General features: G+C 37.6%; 1 long non-coding RNA gene across 2 annotated transcripts; it reads right to left on the bottom strand.

Moving 5' to 3' along the window:
• Positions 1–150: 150 nt before the first annotated feature.
• LOC128881077 (uncharacterized) lies at positions 151–4,171 on the bottom strand. Of its 2 annotated transcripts, none has more exons than XR_008457982.1 (3): positions 4,095–4,171; positions 2,713–3,286; positions 151–2,554 (listed from the first exon to the last, which is right to left on the bottom strand). It is a non-coding gene; the product is annotated as an uncharacterized LOC128881077 (long non-coding RNA). The 2 variants fall into 2 exon arrangements; XR_008457981.1 differs by having other exon boundaries at positions 2,713–3,304; positions 4,002–4,106.
• Positions 4,172–21,375: the final 17,204 nt, after the last annotated feature.

Raw genomic sequence — 21,375 nt, 5'->3', positions numbered from 1 at the left:
GCTACCCCCCATTTCCGGCTCCTCCCCGAGTTTTGGGACACCCTGTAGAATGATAGCACATATGTGAATAAGATTTGTAGGTTTATTTCACATATATACCTGCAATCTTTTCCAATTATTTCCAGTGCCACATCCAAAAATATTCGGCGGCGCTCCTATAGCTATTTTAAAATATTTGAAAATTAACAAAATCACAAGGCAATATTTAAAATTTTTATTTTTTACAACTTCGTGGCTTCTCAAATAGCTTACAAATTTTATAAAATATAATACAAAATTAAATTATTCAAAACAACAATTACCACAGTTTTGTACAGCAGAAAGAGCTCTTTCGAATGCATATGAACACTTTGCCAAACAGTAAATACGTTAATGGATACGTGTTTAAATAACGTAATTAATTCTGAAGAAGTTAGCGATCGCAGAGATTTATTTTACTGCTCTGTACACCAATACGAAAAGAATAATACCGTGACTCGTATACTTTCAAAATTCGTAAACATTCCGCAATATCGTTCGAATAAACATCAGACGATTACACGTAATGAGATACGTTATGCATTTAATAAAACCAGTACACGCTTAATTGGATATTATATTAATGACTGGTACGCGCGAATAAAACAAAACAATGTAAATCCTGTTAAGAGGGAAATCATTATTTATGGTTGGTATATATTTTTAAGGTTGCATCGATGCGTAAATCATAAAATGTGTACATACTACTACGTATACACAAATTACACGCGAACGTTTAAACGTTTAAATCTTTATAATATTTATTAACACCGTCTACTTTAATAATTATCATCGCGATAATTTTAATATCGAGAAGCCCCTTTAAAAGCAACGAAAGATATTGAGGCGAATAAGCATTGACTTAATTATGAATTTGTCACGGAGATATAATTTCTCGATGATCTAAGTAACCGAAGTAAAAAATTGTGTCTCATAATTATTATCAGAGGTTGTACCTCCTTCGCGAAAATGTTCCTTCATTTTAATATAAAACGTTTGAGCCACTTAATAAAATATGATTTATTCCATTCGATAAATTTTTGTAATTAATTTTGGTAAGAAACAATTAACCTACATTTTATTAACCAACTTCGAAAAGGAGTGAAAGTGTCACTCCTTAATTTTGATACCGATAAAAAGTTTAATCAAAAAGCTGTTGACGTTCGAGCATACATGTAATGTATAGTAACTACATGTTTTCGTTTTGTGTATAATTTCAACTCAGATAAATTACATATTGGCCAAAAATTAGAGGAATACATGACTTAGAAAAATTTAAATTGATGTAGTGGTTAAAAAATTTTTTTATTCTCGAGAAAATCATCGCGGCACAGCGGTTGCGGAGCTCTGCTCTACAAGATGCAAGTGATTGCATTCCGATTAGTCAAGCTATCTCGGTGTAATCGGCGAACAAACATAACAAAAAATATACATGTCAATTGAGTAACCACCTTCTTTTCGAAGTCGGTAAAAAATGTCTTTAAGCAATTTAATAAAATAATGTTTAATTACTCAATATTGCATACATAAGTCCAATATAGTATTTCATTTGATTCGACAATTTAATTTTTTTGCCTCTTACTCGATTCAAAACGATAATCAGCAAAATCTGATTACTGAGTATTTGGACTAATACATTAAACGAAAGTAAAAAATATTGTCACGTTGCACAGTGCTTCGAGTGAATGATCAAAGTGGACAAAATACTGATATCTATGGATTCTTATGGGAAATTTTACGCTGATTACGAATATACCCCATATCCTTATACTAAAAATGGAAGGAAAACGTTTTTTCTTCGAAAAACAAAATTTTTAACATAATATTCAAGTTTTTGATCCAAACACTGTTGGCAGTTAATATAAGTTTGAGTCGCTTGAATTCCAATATTGTGAATGTCATCAGTGTTTAAAAATTAAAAATTCTTATTTTTGAAAGAAAAAAAATTTTATTTTTCAAATAAAATATATTTCACAGTAAAAAACAGTAAATAAAAAATTGTTTGTATTATTTCTTTTATATAATCAAAAAAGACGTACCCAGATGCAGATAAAACCAAATGGAAATGAAAGTGCATACTCTAAGTTGCAAGAACATGTAATAAGTACGAAATGTTATTAGATGTTTTTTTGTAATGCGAGTTTAAAGTTTAAAACTTCAAGAAAATTGATTTTATTGTATATACTTGTACCTGAAAATTCCATAATTGGTGCTGGATTGTTATGAAAAGATCACTTCTTTCTTTCGATTTGCTTTCCACGTTTTATTTTCTTGCTCAAGGGCGAGAAAAATATTAAAACTTATAAAGTGTTTATTGCAAAAGGATTTAATTCCTACTCTTTGGCCATTGTATCGACTTAAAAATATGTAAATAATGAGATAATCATACCAGAGTGTGATCTAAAGCCCAATTATGAACTTCAAATAGTAAATAACTTGTTAAAAAATAGTTTGTTTTTTGTCCATTGGTCGATGCACTCTGACGTCGGTTTTCTTTAAAGTTGCATCGAGTATCATACTTGCGGCAGGAACATGTCTACGGACATACAAGAATATTTATCATGATATACCGCGATAACCTAACCACGGAAAGAATATTTAACGCAGAATAAAGGTATATGCATCCGTCTCCATACGTGGTAATTTAGATTCTTACATTAGTAAGAATGTCACGATAGCAATAGCAGTACATACATTGTCAGCAAAGATCCCATCCTGTTTCCGCGAATCCTCTGGGCGCACGCCGGTCCGTTTCGCTCCGCACCGTGCACCGGTCTTCCTTCGGGTTACGCCACTGGCACTGGCTGTATCCGATATTCCAAGCACGCCAGCGAAAAACAAAACATAGGAGAATACGTTTCCCGCATATGCGTCTCGCGTGTATTCGCTGGATTCATTTTGGCTGGGACATTCCGCTGTCAGCACGGCGTTATCGCGCATCGCCGGGCAGTAAAACGTTTGGGCTGTGCGCCGATATACCATGAATTTGCAATTTACAGGAAACGTGAGTGATTCGTTTGTGCGCCCGCACGTACCGCTAGATGTGCATAACGCGCGCAGCCTCGCCATTCGGACAAACACGGTTTTTCTCGCGGTCGTCCGTGCGACCAGATTGTGCTCCCCGATGTAACAATTAGGGCCATTCGCATTTGCATTCGCATTCGCATTCGCAAATATATAAAAGCTACGTTTCTCCAGTCGTGCCAAACTACGGAGTTACGTAAATATATTTGAATGCTGTCGAATTGGCTTCCATTTACCAGTTTCTCTGGAACAGTACGGAATTCTATTCCGGGGTGAGAAACATTAAGTCTGATTGAATTTAACGAATAAATGTGTAAAATACACGGTTAGAAAATGGTAACTCGACGGAAGATAACTTTACTAATCTTACAAGGAAAAGGCAAGCTCGTTCAATCTCAGATTTAGTTGAAACTTAGTACACTTATAGATCTCGTTCTTTTGTTTAGCTCAATTTTTTGTTTAACGAATATATACGATTATAGACGTAGATATTCAATAATTTTTTTAGATATTCGTGTTTGAAGTTTCATTATATGGTGAAATACAAATTTACATAATGATTTCGGCAGTAAGGGTTCGAATCCACTTCTCCTGGTGTGTTATTCTTTTTTCAATTTATTTACTGCAATTAATTGGATTTCAAATGCATATGGAATGATAGTTTTCATGACGAACAAAAAATAAAAATTGTATGCAAAAGTAATATAATACATAATTAAATCAAAGTGTACAATTCGTTGGCTATGTCTGAAAACAAAAAAGGCATGAGATAAAAATGCCGTGCTATACATACGAAATGGAATAGGTTGAAAAGTAACAAGATGTAGTACTCGCAATTATTATTACTTTTATCCCTTAGTTACTGGGTAACCGAACTACGGTAAGGAACACGGTAGGAAACACTCGGACCAGGGAAAGTTAATTGGAAATCCCTAGTGCTGATTAAAATATAGAATTACCGCGGTTCTTGTTTAATTTTGATCTTCCCATTGAGCGTTGATCGTCTCTGCACGGGCAAAAGCGAATGGGTGTTTGAACTGAAATAAACTAACCGTCGCTTTCCTGACGACAGGCGATGCGTCACTGTGACCAATTCACAATGGTGCATTACACCCCGGAACTGGGACAATAGCTATCTCCGGGCTATATAAACGTGTACGTGGTTATTATTCGCACGCGCACACGTGTCACCGCCGAAGGCGACAAGTAGCGCCATTGGTGCTGTCTGAAACGTAACCCCGTAAACGCGAGTTTCGAGTAGCCGTTGCGGAAGTGCCGCGGCGCATGGCGCTTCACTCAATTACCGTGCCGCTTAATGTACTCGCGCAGTGATTCACGAGCGAGCCCTCGTCTTTCGCGATGGTTTAGAATGTATTATACGCGTGTGCGTTCGTTACTCGTTGCCCTTTAAATACCATTTTTAATGGACTCAGTGTATGTCTCATTTATCTTACCAATTAACTTGTTAATAATTACGACAAAGTGTACCTAATTACTCGAACTGCTAATACGGATATTAAATCGCATAATATAGTATAAGATGGATCCAACATCCCTACACTTGGCTACACCGATTTCTCGTTTATCGTTTCTCGGTTATCGTAAAACAAGAATCCGTATACGTGTATGTTACTTGCGTTGCTGTACGAATTAGTTACTTTTTGTTGCAGGGCGCAGAATAAAATATACTGCACTTGGTACATAAAATACTTTATTATTATGTTATAAACGTATGGTAACAAGGTGGCGTCCGAATTCGCACTGAACAGTCGTTCACCGCATGTTCGTAGACAGAAACGAAAAACAAATGAGTGACGACACCTCATAGGTCGGTATTATAGATACGTCGGTAATATATTACAATATCTCTACACTTTCAATAAATTTTTCCAACGCGTTTCGCGAGGAAGTTATCAAAAATTGATAATATACAAACTCTAATCGGTGTAACGTACGTATAGCTCTGAACTGGACTTTTATTTCGCTGTTGCAATATACCGCTGCAATGTTGTCATAATGGTTGGCGAACATCCGTTGCTTGTCACGGATACCTAGTGGTCTTTAATGATGTGTCGTTACGCTAACACATTTGTTAACTACATTCATCGAGTCTCGACCGACTATTCGCTGATATACCTCGCGCAATGGCAACGGTCGGTAACGAGTAACCACGTTCTTCGGGTTTGATCGTATCTCCTGATTCCGCTGACTACTCGAACTAATTGCTCGATGATTTTACTTGATGTTTAAGTTACGTTCAAGATTGTATATGAAACTATAGCCACGCGAAGTCTGCCATTATCTGTTCTTTTAATTGAACGCGTCAGATGTATCTTGTAAAATATTTATTCGAGGTTCCAAGACAGGCGTATACGTTTACGTAACCGTGATACGAATAGAATATTTTCTACACGCCTGGTGCAAGTTTACGTATAAAAAGCACGAAGACCGATATCGATGTGACCCGTTGGAAAGTAACAGGATAAGTTTCACATAGTGCAAGTTATCGTAATGTCTGCACGATATGATAATGTTACGTTAATCGCGAGTAACTCAATTCCGTGCGAGTTCTGTTTAACAAATTATAGAAGCAAAGTGTAACAAAAGTTCGATCAAGGAAGCCTCAGATCCTATACATATAAGCAACTCGGCGGCGGACCACGTTACCAAAAAGGCTGAGCAATAAGGCGCCAGTCTTATAAACAAGAGCCGAATGGGCGAGGATCTGGACGGACAAGGGATCACTCGCTGTTCGGCACTCAACGAAGAACAATCTAGCATAAACCATACCATTAAAAGGCATCCTATTAATGTTAATAAAGTACTTTTATAGTTGCAATTATTAATCTGTTATTATTAAAAGGAAACGTATGACGTTGAGAACGGTTGCACCGTGTTTGGCTGGCAAGTTTCGAAGACAAATAACTGTCGACAATGTAATCGCTTCGTTCATATTTCAGAGTATATAAGTTACAGTACCATACGATCCCCAAAGGACAAAGATTGTAAAAGACTTATCGTAATCACTTTCCTGGCGGCGCGGGGTTGGAACTACGTTACGGCCATTCGCCGCAAAGTTTCGGGGTAGACGGGGAAGTAAATCAAACTAGAATTACTGGCTGCTTAGCATACGAACCGAAGTCTCACACGAACAAGAGAGGGAGAGAGGTAGAGTCGACGACGACCTTGAAAGGGAACCAGAAATAATATCGCCATGAATACAAGAGTGAGCGCCATTACACGTAATTGTGATCTATAGGTGTCATATATTACGGCGTCGCGACGTATAAAGGGCGTTCAGGCTTGCACGCGTAAATCCCCGTCCTCTCCCTACCGCCATTTTCTCATTCAGCTTGTACCCCTCTTGCTTGGCCTCTGCGCGTAACCTCGTTCACCTCGCTCTGGGAATCATCCCCGGTGAAATATTTACGTGCATAATCAGCCCATATACGATAAAGTAACCTTCCCCTCCCCCTCTCCGTACCACATACTCGCAAACTACTTTCGCCTCATCATAGACGCTTTATGCATTTCACGTGACGGCAACCTTTTACTCTTTTCATCGTTGAAATATAGTAGAATGTTTTGCTTTATTCGACCGTCGCGTCCCCGTGACGCGCGAATAAGACGCGATATCGAATTTGTCATCTATCCGATCATTTTCGATAACGGTCAAAGATTTTTGAAATATGGATATACGTATTCAGGAGCTAAACACGTACGCATAATGTCGACGTTCCTTTCAAACCGGATGGAAAGAAAAGTAATTATTTTTAACGATTATTCGATCGTTTCTTTTTCATAATATTCCGTTTTCAATTTCCATAAAATATTACCATCGTCGTTGTATATACACGGCTACATCGCGTGGATGGGAAATGAATAAATCACGGGAGTACAATGCGCGCAACGGAATCAATCTTCCTTCACGGTTCGTGGTTTCTTGTTGGCGTTCCGTGGCAAAAGCGTTTTCACGGTTTGAAAGTGGCGCGCGCGGTAAGATCGATTGACACCGCTCTGGGCGATCGGTCGATGGCTATGCGTCGGACCGGGACAGCTGTCTTCTGTTCTCTTTCTTTTCGGGGCCGAGGGCAATATTACATATCGCGGTGATGTATCGTCCCCAGTGTTCGGGGTGCGTTACGGTACGTTACACCCGGATTGCTCGCCACGAATAAAATCATTGTTGGTAAGTGATTAATGATTGCGTCAGAAGAGGTGAACCGAACATAGCTCCCTATCTCGACGATGTTGTAAACTTTGCGACACTTTTGAGCTGCTCCCGATTTTCTGATCGATACGTACGTTTTGAGTTCAATGGTAATCTTAATTTTCTCGGACCGTTAACAGGCGGACGTCGATAAAATTGAGTCGACCGATTACCATGTCTCGTTAATATGTCCTCCCTTCTTTTTATTAAACGGAAAACTTGTTGTTTCGCTTATCCGATATATTTATTTCGAAACTAGGACTATATGTTGTCCGTCGTAATTTAAGTTTCTATTAATCTTAAAGATGCAAAACAATTCATCTATACAAATAAAATTGAAGTCTCTCTCTATGATTCGGAAATAATGATTTTTTAAGCTCATATATGGCTTTTCGCACTTTGCTAAAACCCAAACACGCTTTTGCAAACATTTTTGTTTGTCTGTCTGTTTAAACGGGCTAGTCTCTGGAACAACTGAACCGATTTTTAAAATGTTTTCAGTAATAGAAAGCAACATTGTCTCTGAGTAACATAGGCTATGTTTTATTTTGGTAAATGTACATATTCAATTTGAAATCTAAAAATTTGTAAATCAAGTGGGAAGAAAAGCGTTGCTTGGCTATTTTATCGGCGTGCGCTACCCAAATACTGTATATGTAGATGTATTTTTTGTTTTTTTTTTGTTTCGCGTGACTGATGCGTATCGCGACGAGACGACTCACGTATACATAGAATAAGAATAGTATTCCATGCAGGTGAAACCGCGGAGCATAGCTAGTAGTAAATAAATGTAATGTAGCAGAGCTTTTGTCATATATTGAAATAATCGCATAACGATTAGAATGGTTTGTGGCGACTTACGAATAATAGACAAGAACATGACTCGTGGAACTTGGTGATGTCTACTTCAATGTTGATAATTCTGGTTAACTCGATAACAACCATCGTTAGGGGAATAATTTAGTAAATGTACGACAATTCTATCAAGGGAAAGAGCATTAACGATTGAATCGTAGAAGCCTTGCTGATTGTATCTCAGCAACAGCAACTCCAATCTACACAATTTATCAACGGGGTACCGGCTCACCCCGCGTTTCTCTCTGATTGATGTTACTATAACAACACGTCAGTTATTCATTGTGCGCTCGGCAGTGCATTAATCAAGCCCTCGCTCTGACATCAAATACAAATGATATTTTACAGCGTCATAAATCTTCGCTAGCTGTCACCGTTCGTGGGCGTTTGCTACGAACACGTCTCTTGGGGCGTCCCCTACTCTTCTACTTCTGTATCCTGCTTTGTCCTGTCGGGCCGTGGCAGCTCCAGTTAGCCGTGTGACTTCTACTTTGTCTTGGCAGCTCGATTTAGTCTAATGATATTTTCCCAATTTCCCTCGGCTATAAAGGACCTTCCCTTCCGATCCAACCCAAAAGATCTTTCGGCTGAATAGCGTTGACGTCCTTAAGCTTTTACCTTTGCGGTGTTGCTTCGTTCCTTTTGTGTTTTGTGTTTTGTCTCGTCTACGGTACGGTGCGCGAGTATTCATACTCTTGCAATAGTGAACATTCGATATGCGACTGTGGACGTCGAATTTAAAAAAGTTTTTTTTCATCTTCAGATTTGTTCCCAAATTTTATTTTGTTTTTAGGCTGCTGAAATCTTACAATTGCCTATCGCTACAACAAGTTCTCCTTTCAGTTTGTCACAATGTGACGTGACAATTATCAATGACAATTTTATTAGTTTTATCGATGGTGTTAAGGGATTTGACTTATTCCTTAATTTTTTGTATACATAGCAAGAGATAATAAACGAAAAGTAATGAAATAAAAATTAAAAAAAAGTTAATACGAAAAGTAAGAACGGTTGTTAAAGTTTGCATTTGTTATTTTATTGTATAACGTTATCGTATTTATGCTGGGCTTCTTGATTTACACACGCCGCCATCTGTCGTTGAACGACCCAAGTTTCTAGGATATCGTCGGCAAGTTCGAACATTCGATTATTTTACCGTTTGTAATTTATATATTGCAACTCTAACGTAGATCGGCATAGTAACTATCTCTGTTGGTTTCATTTTCAATCGATTTGTTAAGCATAAGAGAATAATAAACGATTTGTCGTTACGTGATAGAATCAGGAAATAACGACCTACATATTCAGTCGGCGACGTAGTTGTGTGCTTTCTATAAAAGGATCTATACAATGTGTGAACATTAGTTTCACATTATTGCCTATAATCAACACTCATATGAGTGTATCAATTGCGATTAATTATCACGATAGCACTTACGGCACGGAAACGCGTTTTACTTGCACCTGGCAGGTGTTCCTCTACATCAGTGGTTCTTAATCTTTTTAAACTCGGCGCGCAATTGAGAAGATCTTAAATCTCTTTAGATTCACAGTGCAGTTTTAGGGACAAGAAAATAAGGCAATTTTCGATCTTGAACAACTTGGTAATAATTTTTTAAACCTATGAAAATAAATAAATATTTTTGTGAATTGAATTGGTCATTGATATTATTTTATTCGGGTAAAGGAAAGAGATTTTTTGTATGAATAATTTGCTGCCTCTGGTCGACGAAGGATGTGGTGACCGAAATTGTACGATTTACGAATATAACTCAATTCCTAGATATTTCATCGAGGAAATCGCCTTATCTTTCTACGTGTGCGACGAGAATCCGTTAGGTGGAAGTATTTCCAATTTCGTTTAGCTTTTTTTGTTGGGCAAAAGGAGGGAGCGTTTGAATAACGTTGTTTCTCATTTTTCTGCGTTTATTTTAAATTTGGTTTCCCGGCACAGTGGTTAAGAGTCACTGGTTTACGCGTTAAAGTGGCCTTCTGGAAGTAGTCGACGTTACTTCTCTCGGCTTAAGCCGTAATTTTCAGAAAAAATTACGATGCGGTTGCAGCAGCGCCGAATGAAATAACTTGCGAGTTCGAAGCGGAATAAGCAATCGAGTCGGCATACAGTTGTACGAGCACCTGGCTCGGACATCAAATGAAATAGTAGAAGCAGGGGAAGGCAGGTTTGCGATGTGGTTGTGGGTGAAGAACAGAGAGATAAGGAGCCCCAGGCCGTGTCTGTCATGTCAGCCAGCGTAATAAGTTTGAAATTCACATCAAGCGATTAATAATGCTCGAGTGATTTACAAAAAGGTGCTGCTTTGCCGGTAAGAGAGAAGTTGTTAAGCTAGCCCGAGGCCCCCGCCGTGGCGGCCATGTTTGCTGTCAGTAACAACTCTCCCGCATTGCCGTTTACCGCCGTTTAATATATCTTTTACAACTAATAATAACATGGATTCCTCTTTTCTTTTTCTTCGTAGCGCGATGTGCGATTGGTATACGTATCGAATGTCGGCCAATTCGTGCATCGATAGTATATACATAAATGTACCAGAACCGTAGAAAGAGTCCAGACTAGCTAATATCGATTAATTATTCTATCGTGGTTACTTTTACCGAAAACCGTGTTAAGAAAATTACAAAGCGACACGTTTGTGTTATGTTTATGTAATTTAAACAATTATTAATTTATTAGAATTATAGTAAATACGCGTGACATATACTTTAAATTCATAAATAAATATAGATAATCAATCTTAAATATGGATAATTAAATGGATATTAAATAAAAATAAATAATTAAAAATAATTACTTAAATACCCCACCAATCCAATAAATAAGCAGTTTATCGGATTGGTGAGTATTTATTGTAAGTATCAATTATTAATTATAAATATTTATATATTTATAAATTTATAAATACGTAAGCAGTTACAAACTGCTTTAACAATTTATCTATCAAAAATTAATAGTTTATTTGTATCGTTAATGATCGTTAAATTAATAAATATTATTATCATTGTATCATTGAAATGCAATGAAAATTTGAAAATAATTCATGTTGGTGTATGGCTGAAAATACCTCTGTTTTTGGGGCTGTTATAATGTTGTGCTCCCCTAAGAATACGTAAGTAGTCGAGACTCCAGTGCCGACAATTTATAAACAGCGTAAATGGGACGGTCGCTAGACCCTGCTAGACCCTCCACGAATGACTTGGGTTCAGCTCCCGCCTCAGGTATAAATATGGACCGTGCAGGATCCCGAACTCAGTTGACTTTGTGTAGGGTATCGAGTTGAATAAATTTTTACATACAGTTGATAAATTGTACAAATATCTGAATCATAATTGTAAATTTAGATATTTTTTATAATACGCATACGTTAACTCGATATACAGGGTGTCTACAGTTAAGCCTGGACGAACTCAGGTAATCGATTCTACAAATAATTTCCAACAAAAAGTTCCCTCGAGACATTTTTCGAAAAATCCCTTATTTTAGAAGTATTTTGACTTTTAATTTATTTTCCGTGTTTTCGACCTTAACATACACTCTTTAACTAGCCATAACTCTATCAAGTTACGGTGCAAAATTAAAACTAAATATACCATTAGAGAGAACGTTAAATTGACAATCTCCACGATCACAAACCAAAATTTATTACGTAGATTTAACAAGTGAAAAATCAGGCTAAACTGCAAATTTTGATCATTTCCAAAAATTTAACTTTTCCTTTATCCGTTGTCCGGCTTCAAATATATAGTTCTTTGGCGGGCAGTCTCCAGGAAAACTTTCCTCGGAGCTTCAGCTTTTCAATGGTAGTAAAACAAATATTTTACAGCGGTATTTTAGGGAGGAAATGACGTTTGAACGCAGAAAAATTACGTTTTTCCGAAAACATCGATTTTTGCTTTGTGAAATTAATCATGTTGCAATCTCCATACCATTGAACGGTACACCGAGGTAGATTTTAATTGAATAGTCTCTAAAAATGAAAATTCTATGGATACATGTTCAAAAACAATTGTTATTCACCTCGCAGTAAGGCTCTACACAAGGCAGAGAGAAGCTTGAGGTTTCGAAAAACCAGTTTTTATTCCTAATCGGGGAGGGTCGAGAGTGTCGCTATTCGATTCAGCGTAAAAATACATCAAATCCAATGTCGAGCTAATTTTAAAATGACAAGTCGATTTTCGTGGAAAAAAGATATACATGTTGAATTGAGTAACCTCCTCCTTCTCGAAGTCGGTTAAAAATGTCGATTTTCACCTAAAAGCGCTCGTTTTTCTGGAATCAAACGTCATTTTCTCCCTAAAATACCACTGTAAAATATTTGTCTTACTATACCATTGAAAAGCTGAGACTCCGAGGAAGGTTTTTCCGGAGACTATCCGCCAAAGAACTATGCATACACTGAGCAAGACAATTAACGCAACAAAATTTTTTACTCAAATTTCACACAAATTTAAATAACCACAACTTCGCGAAAAATGATCGTATCAGATAAATTTTTGTTTTATTTCAAAGCTTGATGTCTCTACTTTGAGCAGAATTTGTCAAATTTTGATTTCCTCCTTCCCCCTTCCCGCGATCTCTTTTACAACGAAGTGATGTTTTTTTTTAAAAAGTTTGCGCACTTTGACGCGCTCTATGGAGTGCAATGAATTTTTCTCGCAAACTTTACAAAAATTACCTCAAAGTATAAACTTTTCTGCACAAATTAAAAAGAAGCGAAGTCTCTACGTTTTGTTTTGCCGAAGTTATGAATGTTACATGTTACCCATGCATTTTACTCAGTTTATGCTTGTTATCGCCAGCGTTAGCGTTACCCAATGCACACCACGAGGAGGTTGCTGGCTGGATTTTGTGCATCGCGTTTGTGTTTGTGTGTGTGCCCGCGCGTGCGTGAGCGGTCGTATGTGCGTGAGCGTTTGTATGTGCGTGTGTTATTTCCTTTAATATGTGTGTTCCCGCCTCGTCTTTTTTTAACTTCCTCAAGACGTTTCTGCATATTGATGCAGGATCGTATTACATTTTGAGGAATTTCGTGCCATATTTGGTGTAATGTCGACTCCAGTTGTTGAAGGGTAGTTGGCGGTCTCTCTAAATTTTGGAGCCTTCTTCCCATCATATCCCACACATGTTCGATGGGGCAAAACTCGTCTTTCCGCCCCCGCCGGCCTTGGGTACGGACTCCTCACCACCTTTCATCAAGCGCGGCAATCTCTGGACCGATTCAGTAGCGTTCCAGAATAAGAATGTAAACACTACAAATGCACTAAGGCTACTCTCGCTAACGCTGGCGATAACAAGCATAAACTGAGTAAAATGCATGGGTAACATGTAACATTCATAACTCCGGCAAAACAAAACGTAGAGACTTCGCTTCTTTTTAATTTGTGCAGAAAAGTTTATACTTTGAGGTAATTTTTGTAAAGTTTGCGAGAAAAATTCATTGCACTCCATAGAGCGCGTCAAAGTGCGCAAACTTTTTAAAAAAAAAACATCACTTCGTTGTAAAAGAGATCGCGGTAAGGGGGAAGGAGGAAATCAAAATTTGACAAATTCTGCTCAAAGTAGAGACATCAAGCTTTGAAATAAAACAAAAATTTATCTGATACGATCATTTTTCGCGAAGTTGTGGTTATTTAAATTTGTGTGAAATTTGAGTAAAAAATTTTGTTGCGTTAATTGTCTTGCTCAGTGTATATTTGAAGCCGGACAACGGATAAAGGAAAAGTCAAATTTTTGGAAATTATCACAGTTTGCAGTTTGGCCTGATTTTTTACCGACTTCGAAGAAGTAAAGGTTACTCAATTCGACATGTATTTTTTTTTTAAGGTATGTTTGCCGATTACGTTGTTAGGAGCCGAGGGCTGTGAGGCTTGTTTGATAGTTGTCGTTTGGACAATTTTGTTAACAGTGATGTGCTTTCGTGGACGCACCTACGTATGGCTAACGTAGGGTTGTCACTAGGAGATTGGAAAGTTCTCGTGGACGCGCCAGCGTATAGTTAACGAAGGGTTGCCACTAGGAGATTGAAAAGTTCTCGTGGACGCGTCAGCGTATGGTTAACGAAGGGTTGCCACTAGGAGGTTGGATGTCGTGGACGCACCTACGTATGGCTAACGTAGGGTTGACACTAGGATTTGTTAGTTGGGGCCTCGTAACTTCTACTATGCAATAGACCTCGAGCGGTAAAGGTGTATTGCTATGGGTCTCCTTAATTTAATAATTCAATAGGATAGGTACTGAAGAAAGTAGTTAGGATTACTCTACTAAACTATGTATGTGTTCAAAGGTTTAATTAGGACTATACAAATGTTTTCTGTATATATATCGCGGAAACTAATTCCTACTCTCAAGGTTACGCACCGAGTTGAAATGCGGGGGTCACGTTTACAATAGAACGAGTATTTACCAACACGTTTCATGACTATGTTTGAAGGGGATCCTGCCCGATCTAACGACGAGGTAACACGGTCTGGGTCTTATTTCTTCTTGATTACTATCACCCGAACTTTACTTTGCTTTACTTTACTCGAAAGGTTACTCGCGGGTATAAGATATAGGGCGACGTAACTTCAACGTGTCCTCAAGAAATGAGCCCCCGAGATGCAAAACGGATCGCTTTATATACTCTAGATTTGTTAGAAAAGCGGTAGTGGGAGTTGATTCTTATGAAATCTATGCTGCCGTACGCGGAGATGCGTAGCGGCACGTAGCTCCTATTTTTCGTGGAAATCAATCCCGCGACGCGCCCTAGTTTCTTAGTAAAAACTTCATCGAAGGGCCGCGATCACATCCGCTCGAAAGGGCAAATGTCACGGAGGAGAGGTTTGATGGAAATAACGAAACAGAGTGAAGTCTCTGTACGTAACAACGTTGAGATGGCTTGATCAATTGGAGTGAAACCTCTTGCATCTTGTAGAATATTTCTTCCAGTAGGTCCCATAAACAAAACATTTTGTGATTTGTTATTTTTTACCCGTTTTTTTGTTTAAAAACAGAAAAATTTTGTCTCGCTTCTTATTCCGAGACGGATGGACTAATCGGATTAAAACTTCTTCCATCTGGAAGAGCATGTGCTATTTGGTCCCATATCAAAACATTTGTCCTTGTTTTATTTTTTACCACTTTATATCACTTTTTTTCACTTGTTAAATCTACGTAATAATTGTGGTTTGGGATCGGGGAGATTGGAATGCTCTTTCTAATGGTATATTTAGTTTTAATTTTGCACCGTAACTTAATAGAGTTATGGCTAGTTTCAGAGTGTATGTTAAGGCCGAAAACACGGAAAATAAATTAAAAGTCAAAATACTCTTAAAATATGGGATTTTTCGAAAAATGTTTCGGAGGATATTTTTGTTGGAAATTATTTGTAGAATCGATTACCTGAGTTCGTCCAGGCTTAACTGTAGACATCTTGTATAACGATAACGAATTTATAAATTTATGCATTTTTTAAAAATGTAGAATAACGTTCAGTCCCTAAACGTATGTATATACTTGTACGCAAACTCTGACTTGTTAATTTCTACCGTTCGTTTTCCTACTGATTCGTTCTGCTTTGGTTGTTTTCATTGCGAATAATAGCAATTTGTCCCACGTGATATCAATGCAACGAAATCGTAACGATGTAAATAATGTAAAACATCTGTAGAGTTATACTTGCACAAATAAAAGTGCAATAAGTAAAGTGACAAACGAGCGTGTCGTTTACTCGACAAGTGAACAAGTTTTAAAATGGATCTCTCCTTTTATTTGAGAACGTGGAAGTATGAAAGTAGCGAGCACATGATTTCATTCAAGTTAAGCGTTCGCCAATAATGACGAAGATACAGACAAAGGATTTATTAGCAGTCAACCGTGTACGCGAGTCTACGTGTGTAGCAAGGGAACGAAAGGTCGTTAGTCAGGCTTGAGTTAGGTAGTCGATATGGACGTCAGACACAATTCGTTTCGTTGCCTAATTATAAAGGCTGAAGCCCTTGAGGCTTAAGCGGCGTCGTTTCAACTTCGGAAGCGGGCCGCAGAACCCCGCGCTCATTTCATACATTATTCAGGCCGGCGATGTCGATAGGACCGCGCGGTGCGATGAAAAAAATTAAATTTGCTGGATAGTTGCTGTCGTTGCCGTACACGGTATTGTTATTAATGTCTCGCATCAATTACAGGCGAAAAAAATGGTGCGGAACGTCAACGGAAAGACGTTTCGCACAGGCTGCTGGAATAATCGCTGCGCTAGATTAACGTAATTTAGTTGTTAAGTAACGGTTGGGTGATAAACTTATTAAATGCGCAAGTGTCATAGACTTGTACAATTTGTATCTTGATAACAAATGTATGGAAAGATCGGTGAAAGTTTTCGATGCCTACTTGCAAACATATGTTCGGAATAAAAAGTACTTTACCCTTTGCGAAAAGTACCAAAACTGGTTTGCAACCCTAAGACGGATTTATTAACTAGTTAGCTGTGGCACCCCCTTTTGAGAGCACGCACCTATATGTGTTGCGAAAATTGAGCGATGACGAGTATACTCGTCAATCACAGAGTACGTGTCGCTGTTAAAATATTAGATCAAAAAGATGGTTTTATTTCATAAAATTAAACAGTTACAAACAAGATAACTGTTCTTTAGGCAGCACGGAAACGAGCCATTTGTCTAATGTCAGCATATTGTTCTAACATTAAACAATTGGCTTAATATATAATAGCTAAGTGAATTCGGACATTATCATCGCACATAAACAAATTCGTTACGTGGAATAACAAATTATTTCAATCATTTCCCAGTGCATACGGGGACGCATGAGTTCATTTCAAATTATTCATATTTTGTATTTGTTCGTTTACTCCGGCCTGACCTCAAAATATTCAAAATATCTTGAAATTTTAGAATATGTTTTAGTTTTCACTCAAATTACAGTTTAAATAGATAATTGTGTTGGCAGTTCTTGGGTCCGTGCCTTATTGTTAGACGCCGGGATCGAGCACTTGTGAGAAATGCGCGGTGTCCCTCTAGGGCGAGGACAGGAGGTGCCAGCACACGATGGTCACTACTTTTTTATTACGCGTAGCGAGTATACTCGTCAAATATAGCTGACTGGTTAAAATAATTTCCAATTCTGACGATACGTGGAATATAAAAATCAAAGAAAAGCGGACAGCAATTACGGAATATATCTTCGCATTCCGAGATTAGGTATCCCGTTAAAATGATAGCGTGTCGTAAATAGATGTTACGTGTAAATTTGTTTGCAATAATATAACGCCGGTAGTGGAAAATAATCGGATACGACAGAGATGATTATGTGTAATTTAATACGAGAAAAATTAATTCTTATATAGAGGATTTGAGATTAGGAAGATGAAGGTTTTAGTATGTAAATTAGCCGGCGTGTAACAAATTCCTATATGATAAAGTTTGCAGCTGGGGAAGTAGAGTTTTGAATAGGTCTCCGAGTAGTATGTATATGTGACGAGATAGCAGATAGCGATCGTAATTTCTATTCAATCCGCATATTCAGGATTTCTAATCTAAACGAATGAACGGCAATAGATAAAGAGGAGCTATAAAACACCGCTGTTCTATATCCTTTTATAAAATGAAATATATATTTAGGTATTTTTAAGTTTTATCGCTTACCTATGTCAAACAAAGTGTTCGAAGAATTGTTTATTTTTTTTAAGTGGATTAGGTCCATCCCATCGCAAGTTAAAAATCTTTTTTTACTTACATTGTAATTAGAGAAAACTTATACGGAATGTATCTTACTCGTAATCTTCATCTTCTTCATCGTAACGAGTAAAACCTTCGTTTAAATACGGTGCACATTCTCGGCAAGTTAATTAAATTTCATGGATCAAAGTTTTTTCGATAAGTTTATACAAGAATTTACAAAGATGCACAAAATGTATAAATAATTTATGAGTAGCGTAAAGCAGGCTTTCTCAAAGTTTATCGAGTTGATTTGCAAAAAGATTAAGTACAATTTTTCGACGACCTCGTTACTTAGTCTGCGGATAACATTTTCTCATCGTAAATGAAGAATCGAATAAAACTTTTCTATTTTTACTACTTTTAACGAAAAATCGATGAATAACGAATGCACAATTTCACTTGCTTTAAACTTTTAAAATGAAACTTTTAAGTGGAAATGATTTTAACGAGGTGTTTCTAATAAAAATAAAATACTATCGAAAGCAGTTGTTTTTTTTGCGATATCTATGCTATTCGGCTATATACTTCATGTTTTCTTTCATTCCTCGACAATCAGACGTTCGTAAATGTTTTTCAAAGAATTTTTTCGCACGTGTAGCTATCCATATCGGCTGGTTTTTGTGTAACTTGTTCACGGCTATTGTTTCTCAATGTCCGATGAATAGGATCTGAAAGGAAACTACGGGCTGACACGCAAAATATAACCAGATTATCGATAGTCGCTCTCGGGATTAGCAGGATTTCGAGCGGGTATCTGAGTAGTATGGATGGTGACTAGGAGAAAGATAGGAATCGTAATTTATATCGAGTCGCCGTGTTCGACATTTCCAATCGAAACGAACGAGTCGAACAGTTTGAGATATGTTCGTGCTAATAAATGACGGAAACTGCTTTCTAGTGTTTCATCGTAAATACATATAGTAAGCAGCTGACGTGAAATTTATAAATCGTATCTTCTACTTTCGTCGGAATACGCATACGTGATATGTGTATGTTTATTATTTGTTACGATGGGTTGAGAATCTTATATATTTTTATTTCCCCCCATGCCAACTCTCTCAAAGATGCGGCATTTGGTTACGCACTGTTTAATTTTACGATACACGAATATCATTATATGATATCGTTAAAGCAGACGAGTCGTAATAAGATGTAATACTTTACGACGTCGCTTCTTATCCGACTCATACATTTTATTGTCTAATAAACATCATAATTGTACGGATGTTTTCATACTTGCAAGTGCATGTGCCTACCTATCACCGGAGTTTAGATCGACCGGTACAGAGGGTGCAGTTTGATTATATCGCACGAATCGTCCGTGTATACAGGGTGTTTCAGGACGAATGGAAGAATCAGGCAAGCGATAAACAAAATTTTGTTATACGATGTTTCGTTTTTGGGATAATCATATTTGAAATATCTACATCACGCGTTCGTTTGACTACTTCACTAACGAAAAATGAAACAGTTGGCCGAGAAAGTTCCTAATTTGCATGAGAAATTTATCGACCGTTGGTAGTGCAACCGACAGAACAGCAGAGTACACCGCATCACCGCATTTACCGCATTTACCTTGTCGATGGAATGCTCTAAGTTACCGACATCGTACTCCGCGTTATCGATTTACGAAGACAAGAATGTCCGGCGAGCCGATTATTTCAAAAACAAAGCATTACATGAAAAGATATTATTCTCGATTTTCGACTTACCGTCCCGACCATCGTAGATGACGTAGAATATGACCGGTTGGTTGATCGTAGCATTCGTCTCGAGACACCTTGTATAGCGGTTGAGCGAGCGTGCGAGTGTGGAAATTAACACATCGGTTCATTAAAATAAGTCAGAAGGCGTACCGCTAACAACCGACGGCTGGGTGAAAACTTCATAAGCGTTTCCTTTTCCTAAGAGAGACAGAATGAGTTACGAGGCTATAATTTATCCCACATTATTGCAGCTTTCTGCTATAGAACTCAGCACACGGTAAACATATGGTAATCAGGCGATTTGACTCATCAAGGCTCGGCTTTGTAAATGGCACGGATGTCCTTGGTAATTTATGTGATGCACAAGCATGTAAGTGCGACCGGTGATCAAGCGAGCGCTCACCTCGATATGTTATCATTAAATTCAATGCAAACGCATTACGTATCTCCGCCTATGTTCGGAGCTGCGGGATTCATTGGAAGGGGAAAAAGAAAATAAATGGCCGAAAAAGGAAAGAAATAAGAGCGACAAGAGCGAACCGATAAAATGTGCCTTTCACGCATTGGACAATCACCTTGCCGAGCGCGGAGAAGTATCGCGAGCAACGCAACGTTCGATACGCTTTGATTGATTACTGGTTATAAATATTCGGCATCGTGTACTCGCTGTGAAAAAAACTAGCCGCGGACAGCGTGCATTTCACGAAACTTTCTCCAATAAATTACCTCTTTAGATTTGCACAGCTGAAGCTAACGTAAACTGAATTCTTGAGAAATCGTTCCGAAATATCTTCGCAGTTCTACAGTGTGGGACAAAATTATATAATACCACGTCGAAACGAATACCTTCTATTTAAAAGTAAATAAAAATCAATATTTTTTCTATTTTCTCTGCGGGTATCCTTTATATATGGGGTATACAGGGTATCCTAAAAATATTGTAACACCTTGAAAGGAGTGGTTCGGGAGGTGATTTGAAACAACTTTTTCCTTGGCGAAAATATTGTCCGAGGCTTCGTTGAGGAAATATTTACGGAAAACATTGACCAATTAGAGCGCGCGTATACTGGCATACTCGCGCTCTGATTGGTCAGTGTTTTCTGTTAATATCTCCTCAACGAAGTCTCGGACAACATTTTCGCTAAGGAAAAAGTTGTTTCAAATCACCTCCCGAACCACGTCTTTCAAGATGTTACAACATTTTTGGGACATCCTGTATATTAAGGTTTTATTCTTTAAACGCATTTACTTTACATTAGAATACTATTTCGACGTAAATTTGCGAACCGACAACTTTTAAAAGTAGCCGACTTACATTTATCTCCTTCCACTATTTTCATGAGTCTGACTTTTGATAAAAATTTATTTGATGAAAAATTAAATTTAGTGCAACGATTCGGGTATACAGGATTGGCACGGCTTTTTCCGAGTTTTAGCGTAGCGCAAGGGGTTATAAAAGTCAGTTTTACAAATCCTTAATGTTTGAATATTTCTGTCTAGATTACTCGATTAATAATAACAAATACAGGAGAACTTATTATTAGACGAAGCCGTGGCTAAAAGATCTGAAATAATCGAGATACCTGCGATAATCAAAGTAACTAATTTAACGAGTAGCAGTAGATAATGTCAAATATTTTAGATTGTTTAGTAGTTCGTTACACGGACGAATGGGTTTCCTTTGAAGTTTAGTCATACGGTTTTTATCCTATCGTATGTATCCGCCGGACAGATTCTCTCGATGAGAAGCATATTACCGTAGATCAATTATTTTTGTTCTAACAATAAGTCGACCAGTAATAAATCAACGTTAACTTGGTAACGAGATAATTTAAG

The sequence above is a fragment of the Hylaeus volcanicus genome, chromosome 8 (assembly GCF_026283585.1).
Source record: "Hylaeus volcanicus isolate JK05 chromosome 8, UHH_iyHylVolc1.0_haploid, whole genome shotgun sequence".
In the NCBI taxonomy this organism is placed as follows: Eukaryota; Metazoa; Arthropoda; class Insecta; order Hymenoptera; family Colletidae; genus Hylaeus; species Hylaeus volcanicus.
Note: the sequence above shows the minus strand (reverse complement) of the source record. Positions and strands in the feature narration are given on the sequence as shown.